The sequence below is a fragment of the Triticum aestivum genome, chromosome 3A (assembly GCF_018294505.1).
Source record: "Triticum aestivum cultivar Chinese Spring chromosome 3A, IWGSC CS RefSeq v2.1, whole genome shotgun sequence".
Classification (NCBI taxonomy): Eukaryota; Viridiplantae; Streptophyta; class Magnoliopsida; order Poales; family Poaceae; genus Triticum; species Triticum aestivum.
This window is the reverse complement of record NC_057800.1, coordinates 747,694,660-747,699,877: the sequence shown is the minus strand read 5'-3', so window position 1 is coordinate 747,699,877 and position 5,218 is coordinate 747,694,660.

The following is a 5,218-nucleotide window of genomic DNA, read 5'->3' as shown; positions in this document are numbered from 1 at the left end:
GCCTCCTCACAACCCGCGCCGCCGCCGCCGCCCAACCCCCCGCCGCCTCGACCCCGCCCCGGCCTGCCCTCTCCAACCCCGTGCCCCGATCGCCCTGCCTCTCCAACGACCCTGTGCGGCGCCGGCGGCGGTCCCGAGCACGGCTGGCCGCGGCTCTCGCCGGCCCGCACCCCTGCTGTGTTGGCCGAGCTTCTCCGGCCGGCCCAACCCCGCCCCGGCCCTCCCGTCACCTCCACCGCCGGCCCCTGCCTCCAACGCCACCACCGCGACGCCTCTCTGCCCGGTGAGCTAACACTTCTTTTTTTTCATTTTTTTGCATTATTTAGCTTCTGTTGGATGTATGAATGGATGCATGGATGGATGTTGGATGTTGTTAGGTTGCTAGATGGATGAATGTTGTATGTGTCTTAGATGGATGGAGGAATCTCGGCAAAACGAATTATTTTGCTACGGTTAGGTTGCTAGATGGATGAATCTCGGCAAAATGAATTATCATAGTTAAAAAAGCAACTTGAGTCACTTAGTTTATAAAATTGTTAACGAAGATTTTATTTTCAGTTTGTGATGTTGTTAAGTAGCTATGTGAGATGTGCTTCAAATTTGGGATATGATAAGTGGTTATTTCATCATGATGATCTTGCTAAAAAAATTGATGTGTCGATGCTTAATGTGAGGTGATGACCTAAATTGCGATATGAGTAGTTCTTCCAAATTTGACAGTTGACAAAATATGATTTTTCTTTATAGTTTAAAGTGTCAATGCTTAATGTGAGGTGATGACCTAAATTTTTTCCACTCGGTGTAATTAACAGGATTTGTGGTGTTCCATCTTCGTGGAGTGATTGTCGACGTTGGAGGTGTTGGTCCACGATCGTCCCTCTGCTTTGATCGACTACATCGGAGGGTGAGCAACAATTCCATGACCTCGTCCACTTTTTTTCCATGTCACTAGATTAAATTTTCACATCAAGTCGCGTAACCTAGGTCTCCCGTCCGAAAGGGTTGCATCGGTAAATATGCATTCAATTGCATATTTATCACCGCAGCTCTTTCGGATTGTCCAGCGTTTTCCATGGACAGCCCGAGGATGTGTAGATTGGGTATGTTCTCCATGTTCTACCCTGTTCCGAGACAGGATTTCGGCGGCGCCTCCCCGTTGTTCTCCGGAGCACATTCTCTCAGCTATTTGCCGAGACGTGTATCTGGAGAACAGCGGGGAGGTGCTGCCGAAATTTTGTCTCGGAACGGGGTAGAATGGAGAACGTACTCAATCTACACATCCTCGGGTGGGATTAGGACCCATCTTTACCTATTAGAGATGTAGGTGGATTAAACGCGGTAGAAACTGAAAATTTGATGTGATTAATTTAAGTGAATCCTTAATTATGTTGTGTGGGTTGCAAAAAAGAAGAGGATGGCAGATAATCAGTGGATGTACAGTGGTTTTATCCGTCGGAATCGAGTAACATCAGAGTGGATCACGAAAACCGATGTGTATTTGAAGGAGATATTCCGTCGTCCAATGAGAATTATCCCACCATGCCCCTGTGCGAGATGTGCCAGACGTCACCGTAGAAATCAGACGGACATGAGTGAGCACCTTCGCACGCACGGATATATGCCAAACTTTGACATGCCGCCGATAAACATAGCCGAGCAGGACCATGGTAGAGAGGAGGTGATGTGACAACGCATCTATGGATATGAGGACGACGGGGTCAGGGACATGCTAGATGATGTCATTGTTGCAGAAACGGCAAATGCGACACCTTCAGAGAATGAACCGGAGGCAACCGCAAAGGCCTTCTTGGAGGTCTTGGCCTCGTCGAAGAAACCTCTTTATGCGGGTGCGAAAATATCTCAGCTGGATGCCATCTCGCAACTGATTGCAGTCAAGGCTGAGTACGGCTGTAGCCAGAAATGCTTCGAAGCATTCCTGGGAGTATGGGCTAACAGCCTCCCTGAGGGTCATGAACTGTCGAAAAGCATGTACGATACAAAGAAAATCATGAAGGCACTCTCTATGGATTATGAGAAAATAGATGTTTGCACGAAGAATTGCCTTTTGTTTAGGCATGAGTATGCGGATGACAAGTACTGTAGGAAGTGCGGTTCGTCTTGGTACATTGAGGTGGTCGGTGAGGATGGTGAGAAAAAGCAGCTAACCATCCCCGTTAAGGTTCTTCGGTATCTTGATTTTATAAAAAGACTGCAGCGCCTTTTCATCATGAAGGAGTCTGCCAAAATGATGAAGTGGCACAAGGAAGGTACAAGGTACAATCCAAAAAAATCATACATCCATCGGGAGGGGAAGCATGGAAGTCATTCGATGAAGAATACCCCGAGGAAGCAGCCGAGGCTGGGAATGTCAGAATAGCCATATCAGGTGATGGGTTGAATCCATATGGTATGTCGTCCAATCCATACAGCTGCTGGCCTGTGTTTGTAATTCTGCTCAATCTTCCTCCCGGTGCCCTAATGCAACGGAAGACCATGTTCTTGTCGCTCATCATTCCGGGGCCTGACAACCCGGGGAAGCAATTGGGTGTGTTTATGCACCCGCTTGTGGATGCTTTGCACCATTCTTGGTACTTTCCGAGGTTGACATACGACCGGGATCTATAGAGAAATTTCTTGATGAAAGTTTGGTTGCACTATTGCATGCATGACTTTCCCGGCTATGCTCTATTCTGCGGATGGTGTACAAGTGGTAAGATGCCATGCCCAGTGTGCATGCAGGCTCTGCGAATGATTTGGCTGAGTAAGGGTGGCAAGTATGTAGCCTTTGACCTGCATCGACAGTTCCTCCCTCCAGACCATCCAGACAGGGAAGACAAGAAGAACTTCACGAAAGGCCGGGAAGTTCATGAAGTAACCGAGATTCCAACATTTTCGGGGGCAGATGTTCAGCTAAAAGCTCTAAAGCCTAAAGTCAAAGGCAAAGGCAAAGCCAAAGCTAAAGGCTTCGAGGGATATGGTGAGACGCACAACTGGACGCACATTACCCCCTTCTCGCAGCTTCCCTATTTCAAGGACCTCAAACTTCCTTACAATATTGATGTGATGCACACCGAAAAGAATTTGGCAGAGTCCCTTTTCCACATGATCCTCAACATTCCTGATAAGACGAAGGATAATGTAAAAGCTAGAGCCGATCAACAGAGAATTTGTGATAGACCACGCCTGAACATGAAGCCTCCCACAGGCGGTCGAAAAAACTGGTTCAAGCCAGATGCTGACTTTGTCCTTAAACCGCCAGAAAAAAAAAGTACTTATCTGGCTGAAACAAATTTTGAAGTTCACCGATGGTTATGCATCGAATATAAGTAAGGGAGTCGATCTTTCAACGGGCAAAGTGACCGGCCTGAAGAGTCATGACTACCATGTATGGATTGAGCGGATAATGCCGGTGATGGTTCGAGGCTATGTCCTCGAGCATGTCTGGCGAGTGCTTGCCGAGCTTAGCCATTTCTTCCGCACGCTCTGTGCTAAAGAAGTAAGTAAAGAGGTGATTGAAAAATTGCATAAGAAGGCACCGGAGTTGATAGTCAAGCTTGAGAAGATCTTTCCGCCAGGCTTCTTTACTCCGATGACACATCTCATTCTGCACCTCGCGAACGAGGTATTGTTGGGGGGCCCTGTGCAAAATCGCTGGCAGTACGGCCCTGAGAGGCAGAACAAGCATCTCCGACGGAAATCTGGAAACAAAGCTAAGATTGAAGCTTCCATAGCTGAGGCAGTTATCCTAGAGGAGGTGTCAGACCTCAGGACATCATACTATCCAGACCACATTCCCCATCTGCATAACAAGGTGCCTCGATAAAATATAGAAGAGCCCAAGTATCAACCCAGGCTCGACTTATTGAACGCGCAAGGTGGGAGGGCTGGGGCCTCGAAATCTTATAACATGCCACGACAAGAGTGGGAGGACCTCATGTTCTATATCTTGCACAACATCAAGGAAGTTGAGGAAGTGTGGATGAGGTAATACCACTACACCATTCCTTTATGTCTTCCACATCATCATGTTTCATGTTCACTTAGTCCTGGTCTAACACCGCTTATCTTTTTTAGTGATTTCGTTCAAGAGGAATGGACGGGAGTGAATCCTCCTACTGAGGCGGAGGCACTTACTCTTCTCCGTCATGGAAACCCTGGACGTAAAAATTTTGTTGCTTGGTTCATGGAGAAAGTAATTTTCCACACTCCCCTATTAAATACCTACTTCAACGTTTATTAGTTAACCGAACTAATGCACGCAACAATTTCCATTATACTTGTAGGGAAAAGATCCGAACATATCTATGGATGATGAATTGAGATGGGTTTCCATGGGTTTTGACCCTGCCGTCATGACATGTAAAAAGTATGATGTGAATGGGTATCGCTTCCATACAGTGGAGCACCAAAACAGCCGCCCCGATCCCAAAACTATAAATACTGGAGTGTACACCCCCGGTCAAAATTCAGTAGACTACTACAGAAGGGTACAAAATATATACGAGGTTAAATTTCGCCAGGGGCGTGAGACCCTAAGTCTGCCTGTGTTCAAATGCCGATGGTTCGATCCGCGGGAGGGGGTAAAACATACGCCTTCCATTGGTTTGGTCGAAGTTAAACCATCAACCGTCTATGCCGGAGCCGATCTCTTCATTGCGGCTACCCAAGCTACACAAGTATATTATCTGCCTTACCCATGCTAGAAAGTGTATCTAAAGGGTTGGGAAGTTGTGTTCAAGGTGTCGCCACATGGTAAGCTACCAGACCCGAATGAAGACGATTACTACAACATTAAGCCCATGACATACGAGGGAGTGTTCTATCAAGAGCAACCTGATGATGATGATGATGATGATGTGGTTAGAAACGATGACGCTAGACCATTGGGTGATGATGATGTGGACCCAAACGTCGATGATGCATGGAATGATGGTGAGACCATTGTCAATGAAAATGACATACTTATGCTAGAAAAGTTAAACGAAGACGCTGATGACGAGGAAGAGCCTCCACCTCCGTTGGACAACGAAGATGATATGATTGATAGTGATGATGAGACGGACCGAGAAAGAGGTTACAACAGTGATGATTCATATGGGTTCTAGCAGATGTACGTTTCAAGTATTTTTTTTCTATAGTTTAGGAATATGCCTTTTTATGCATTTTTATTAATGTGTTTATTATCATGCCTTTTCCTTCATTTCATTAATTTACTAAT